At 36.2% G+C, this 7159-nt stretch overlaps 1 pseudogene; it reads right to left on the bottom strand.

Annotated features, from left to right (window-relative positions):
• Positions 1–627: 627 nt before the first annotated feature.
• LOC132276619 (uncharacterized) lies at positions 628–3326 on the bottom strand (annotated as a pseudogene).
• Positions 3327–7159: the final 3833 nt, after the last annotated feature.

Genomic DNA, 7159 nt, shown 5'->3' with positions numbered 1-7159 from the left:
TTGTGTAAGAAATATAGCTTGATCAGTTTGAGAGGATTTTAAATGAAGGCATTTAAGAGAAATAACAATATATAAGGAGTATCCTCACCTTGAACTTCAGAATCCAACTTTCAATAGTCAACCTTTTGCGTAAACTCAAATCCCTTGATTTGAAATCCATTCATTTATTCAAAGGAACCCTTAGTGGTGCTCACTTGTCTCAGTATTGGTTAGTCATAGGGATAGGGTTGAATTGTGTTGTTGAATCTACAAATTATCTTATGTTAATAAAATAACCAATGAGATTAGCCACTCTCTTGGAAATGCAACGTGTTATATCTAAAGGGTAATGCAAAAGTGAATCAAGATAAAATTATCCTCCTCTTTGTAGCATGGTAGACTAATGTAGCTCCTCTTGCTTCAATGTTTTGTTCCCCTTTTGATTGAGGAGTCATCCTGAGTTTGAACAGCATAGATCATATCGACATGACCAAGTTATATAGAAGTAAACAGGATATGTTTGAATATTGTTTTCACACACCTTGGATGTTTCAATATCAAATTATTAGCGTGCTTTGATCACATAAAGAATACAACATTCTAATAAATCTTATACATTCAGGGTGATATCCTTTTTTCACCAAGTAAGTTGTCTTGATGACAAGAATGATATCCCTTGTCAAACTAATAAAGCATATCTTTACTTTGCCGAGCAAAGATTCCTGATCCATAAGTAGAATGCATCATGTCAGCCAATAGTGGGAACTGCAAAAATGCAAATAATGTTACTGGAATAGCAGTAGCTAGTGCCATGGGGATGACAATCTATGCCAGTTGACTGCCAAGTAGAACGAAAAAGGTTGCACTAAAAGCAATAAGCATTGATGCTATAGAACAGAAGAGGCTTGTAAGACCAATAATCAACCTCTTTGGTAAGGAGTCTAGGAAATCTTTTTCGGCATATCGTGACGTAAGGATGGATAAAAACATCAATATAGAAGTGACTGAGGAGAAAAGGGCAGATGCATCTGATATGGCAAAAATTATGAATGACTTGGCTTTAAGAAAAATGGGGGTGCCTTCGTTGCTGTTCCCTCCCGGTACTGTGAAAATTGCAGCAAACATCACAGTGGTAATAAGCGTAGCAACAAGCATGCATGATGAGGCAGTATCCTTCATCCACTTCTCTCCTTCTATGACCAATTTCTTATGCTCTCCTCGGTAAATAACATTCGGGGTGTTTGACCTTTTGTGTTTTTCATCTCTCTGTATAGTGGTAGGGACATTCTTCCCCACTTCCTTTGTTTTTGGAGAGGAACAAAACATTACAAAAAGAAAAATGCATTTTAAAGGAGAACAAAGATTGAAAAATGTTATAAAACACAAACTAATGATTACCTCAAACCATAATAATTCTCGTTGCATCTGAAGTGCGGCACTGGAGACAATATTAAGTCGATCTGAAGAAGCCAACTTTCCAGCCAAGTGTAGCATGTTATTATCTTGTGCATCTCTATAAACAGCAATTAAATCTTTATGTGCTCCTATGCCATAAATAAGTTTGAATATCTTTTCTTGGTGATGCATAACTGCAATATGAAAGTTGCTTCGGTTTTCCTCATCTACTTTCCAAATTAGATCAGGATAGGAGCGAATAAGCTCAACAATAAACTCAAAGTTTCCAAACTCTACGGCAACAAATAAAGGTCGCGAAGGGCTTCTAAGTCTGTCCGCCATACGTGAGAGATCCAATAACAGAACTTGTTCCCAAAGACACTTGAGCAACTTTAGGGCTTGCATGCTTACTAATTTTTCCTCTTGAACATCCTTCGTTCCTAGAGTTGGAACTAAAGCTAAGTCAGTCGATGACCAAGTGAAGATGTAGATAAGAAATCCAATGAAATCAAATTTGTTAAATAGTGTTATTGTGTTTGTAATATCTTGTAAAAGATTTTGATCAAGATTGCGAAGTATATCAACATGCCATAAATGAATTATATGAGTTCTCAAGAAAGAGATAAAGATAGAGAGTACAGACCTTGGGAGTCTGTGATTCTGGTATTTGGACAAGGTAGAGGTGTTGCCAGATGCATCAGGTGTTTGCATGTGGATCCCTTCAAGACAAATAAAGTTCAGTTATATTTTATGAATACAAACTAATGATTTAGATTATCTATAGAAGTTCTCCATTCTTTTACCCATTCATATTCCTATTGTCCAAGTTGTTTAGTAAAGCCTACTCTCTTGAACTAACTTCTTACCAATGGTGTCAAGAATCATATTGGACATTTTTTTTTCTTCGACATTTTAATCTCGAAGTATGAAAAAGAAGTTATTTTTCTACGGTAAAAAAGTTTAAACTACAAAAAAAAATAATAATAAATAAACACCAAAACCTAAAATTACAAAAAGATTTCTGATCCAAAATGTTAAAACTACTTGGCATACTGATCGAGTTATATCTCAGGGAAATCAACGTAGTAACTATCCCAAACTATTTTAGAGCCAAAGGTGGGTGAGCCTAATGTCGCGTGCTAAGAAATCAAGCTTGCAATTCAAGCTAAAACTTAAATTGATTTAGCATGGTGAACACCATTGCTATTGAGCCATGACGGTAGCCCAGCGGTTTTGCAGAACATTCACAATAAATGTGACATAATGATTCTTAGAGTTGTGTAAAACATTATGATGATTATAAGTGTAGCAAGAATATAAATTCACAAGAAAATGAAAAAACTAACATGAATATATACGTCACTGCCAGATTCCTAGTTGACTTGTGCCAGAAAATGCACCAGGCTTTCGAGCTAAAACATGAAGGGCTGTCTCGCCATTTGAATCCCGCTGAATGGCTAATTCTGGTCGGGGCTGGAGTATTTCCAAAGCTACATCTAAGAATAACAGGACAGAGTTGATTAGGTTGTTCAAAGTAGTTTCTTCAATATTTTTTTTTTGATAAGTAGTTTCTTATCAAAGTAGTTTCTTCAATATGAAAGCATTGAAAGTAGAATGTAGCCTTACCATACATATCAGAACTGATAGTAGCAAGTAGTAGTCCGATGTAGTCTTCCTTTGTTAGATCTTTATCATCAGTGCCTGAGTATAGAAATTGCACCATGTCCCTATAACCTAACAGAGCAGCCATGTGGAGTGCTGTAACTCCCTTTCTACCTCTCACTGCTGGTAAGTTCGTGTTCTTTTTCACCATCATCTCTGCAATCCTTGTAATTCCTGATGAAGCAGCAAAACGAAGTGCTGTATCGTCGGAGCAGTTTTGCAGATAGTGCACCTGGATGCAACCTGATAAATTCTTTAGCGCTGTTCCAATCACCTGTGAGTGTAGATTTGTGGTTGGTTTAGCCCCTGCCGGTTATACAAGCAAGACAATCAAGTCATGATTTATGCTAGTGATATTAACAAACATAGCAAGTTTCTACCCAATGTTACTGAGAAACTGCATCTGTGTATTGAGAAATTTCGGTATAAGATTAAATTCAAGGATGAATTGCATTTGACCTTTTACATTAGCAAACTTATACAATGTACCCCTTAGTTTTCGAAAATTACTTTGACCTCCCTTGTTTGTTGACTCTTTACCATTGTGCCCTTATTTTTCTTGACATTGTTTTAATTGGGAAGTCAAGGAAAACTAAAAAGACTAGAGTAGCCTTTTTAAAAGATCAAATTTGCCATATGAACCATTTTTTATCTCTTACATCTCTCTCTCAAATTAAAAATAACTCAACCCTTATACATGCAAACATATGAACACCCATACATGGGTAACCCTAATCCTACCTACCTCCTCTTCAATTTCTCTCTTTCGTCTACTAGTTCTCTCTCTCCTTTGTGTGCCCTACCTACCTCCTTTTCAATTTATCTCTCTCTCGTCTACTGGTCTCTCTCTCCTCGGGTTGTCACTTTGAAGGCTTCTGTACAGCCCCCATAACAATCACAATTTGAGAAATGTATCATAGACATAAGTTCAAATATTGTATAATTCTGAATTTGGTTTAATGGACACGTGCCAAAACCACATTCAAGATTGGCCTTCGTCTCTGAAAGTTGCAAGCAGAATTCTAACGGGGTGGCTTTTCTAGTTTTGAAGATTCCAATTCAGCCATCCATTATGTAATTTTTATAAGCAGCAAGGATTGACACATGGTTCAGTTGTTGGGAAACGTGCAAATTTTAAAACTTTTCGAGTGATTTTAATACATAGATCTTGATTCATCACATAGAGACAAGTTTTATGTAAAAATAAAATATGATGTATCATTCAATTAACAAGATTGAATACTTACATCAAAGGTCTGAGTAAACCTTTAATTCTTTCCTCTAAAGTGAATGTTCTCACTTATTGTAGATCCCTTAGCAAGACGCATTCTCCTTGGATCTCCATCTTCTTGATAATTGTTTTGCCTTTAGGAATCACTCATAAGCCTCCATGAATGACCTTGGAAAATTAGGCTTGTGGGAGCTTCCATTAGATGAGAACATAAACCCTAATTTTCTAGAGAGAGAAAATATATTCCTTTTTCCTTCTCATAAAAATCACCCCTAAAATATACATTGTGATACCCCTCGATTCTAGAACCACGGGTGATCAAGTCCGGGCACAGATCCGAAGGATACCAGACAATCAATATATAAACAAGCAGGAATAAAACTAAATTAAGAATAAAATAATAATATACTGAAAAGAATTCTAATTGTAAAACCTCCAAAAATAAAAGTTTCAATATAAATTAACTTTCCAATCCGTACAACTCGGGAATCCAACTAGTGGACCCCTAATAATCTCAACTGATAAAACTTTACAGAATAAAATCCAAAACTAAAACTATAAAGAAAAATCATATTTAGTCGGAAGAGTGAATGACTGTATCTGCATCACCACGAACAAGCTCTAAACCTGTTATAGACGATCACCTGAAAAATAAGGGTGGGTCAGGCCCACATGCAAGTTCCATGCCACTACAATCCATACATAAATCCGATACGCAGATACATCCTAGATAGCTTAACAATAGCTAAGATAGCTCATATAGATATAAGTACACACTATAGGACGTTCACCAGCCCACATAATCCGTCTCAACCCGAGTAGAACAACCAAGGAAACATCATCAGGCCTGGTTATCAATCCTAGGCGATATACGCACCCTAACCATGATCAGGAGACTCAAGCTCGTATCACGGCACTTAAGTATATATTTAAATCTCTTCCTAATACAGAAAAGTAAAGCAACCATCCATTATGTCGTTCAACTGTTTTAGTTGACAGGACATGCATCCATGTAGGATTTAACTATTTTAGTTAATCCATTCCATATGTATGAAAGGGGTAGGACTTAGCTTTTTGATCTAATCCATCCCTGATATGTCACCATCCCATACCGGTACATCTAATGCATATGATCCACACATGATGCACACTCAAAATGAACATCAAGTATATCCAGAACCAACATAATAGAAATCAGATATAGATAAGCTCCTATCATGCATCCAGTATATGATTATATTCATAGATCCTCCTTTTAAATTGTTAAAATAAGAATAAACAATTTAAACCATCCATTTCCATGTAATTGACAGACAGAAATTAAGACAGTTCAGCAATTATCCTTCATAAAATAATATAATGAATATCAGAATTTTAAACTGCACATTATACTAGAATTCCAAAACAACACATCCATACTAGTTCGTTTAAAATGTTAAAATGATGACTAGCATTTAAATCCTCCCATATCCATTACGGCATGCAAATTTATAATTAAATCTCATGGCATCTATGTAATTCCCCATTATAAATTCTGTGTCGGATATAATGACACTCCAAAGTTTAAGTACACCATATGAAACTTCAAAAGTATTTTATATGAGTTCCATTTAATTTGCTAACACAAAACTAGCAACTAATCTTCCACTACTCCCGACAATATGCAGCTTATTAGATAAGGGTACATGACGTCATAACCAACATTCCTGGAACTGAACTATGCTAAATATATCATTGATATAAATTCTAACAATAATTACAATGTCAGTCCAAATTAAGTTGTCAAAACAACTTAGCAAAACAAGCATTCCTCCTTCCTTGACAGTAGGCCTATTATAAGCTTATGTTTTATGACATGCATTTAGGTTTAGCACCTTAGCATAAACCAACTATTTGAAGGCTTTAACAAGTTAATTTTAATCATTTAAAACCCCCCATCACTTTCCAGTAATTACCTTTAAGCCCCTGAACTTCAGAAAAAATTGCAGAAAACACCCGTAGGGGTTTTTTCCCATGGGAGCCGGCTCCCCTTTATTGGAGCCGGCTCCTAGGCTTCTAGAGCCGGCTCTCCCTCATGGAGAGCCGGCTCTCTCTTCATGGGAGCCGGCTCCCACCATTTAAGAGCCGGCTCTTACCCCTGAGAGCCCCTCTCTGCTTCACTGCTTCGTTTCTGCTTCGTCCGGTTGTCGTCTGCTCTTCCGGCGAAGCCCAATGTCCTATCCCAAATCTTTTTAACATTCCTAGAGTTCTATTCGAGTTCCTAAAGTCCTAGAAACCCTACGTATTCCAATATGAATTTATTAACAAAGCTTCAACCGAAACAATTTTCTTTTCCTCTGTTTATCTTCTTCGCTTCCGGCGAAGACCACTCCTCTGCTCCAAGTTTCCTTAAAGTTCTTAAGGTTCAATACAAGTCCCAAAAATCATAGAAACTTCTAAAATTCTATTATGAACTTGATTAACAGAAGTTTAAATCAAAAACAACACAGTTTGAGAAAAACCCAATTTCAGTTATTTAAACGTAAAACAGGTTACAGTCTAATATAACATGCATCAACTATTAGTTTTAAAGGTTGAATTAATCCCTGGAGACTATATAGAATGCACAGAACACAAGTTTATAGGAAGGAGACAGAATGAAACTTGCCTATGAGATTTTGAATTAAAACCTCTACGCCGTCTCTATGTTTCAGAATTCCCCAGATTGTTTTCCTCCTTTGATAAACCTTCTATTCCTCTGTTGCTTCTTGACTTACCCACGAGCAACTCCTCTGCTCGTCCTCTATCCTTCCTCCATTAGCCTCACAGATTCTCTCAAGAACCCTCTCTGTTTTCCTCTCAAAATACTATTCCGTGAATAGGGTTTTGTTTTTGTTTCTCCAACCCTAGCAG

The sequence above is a fragment of the Cornus florida genome, unplaced genomic scaffold, assembly GCF_030987335.1.
Source record: "Cornus florida cultivar Cherokee Brave unplaced genomic scaffold, ASM3098733v1 CherokeeBrave_3.0.0_Hap2_Chr01, whole genome shotgun sequence".
In the NCBI taxonomy this organism is placed as follows: Eukaryota; Viridiplantae; Streptophyta; class Magnoliopsida; order Cornales; family Cornaceae; genus Cornus; species Cornus florida.
Note: the sequence above shows the minus strand (reverse complement) of the source record. Positions and strands in the feature narration are given on the sequence as shown.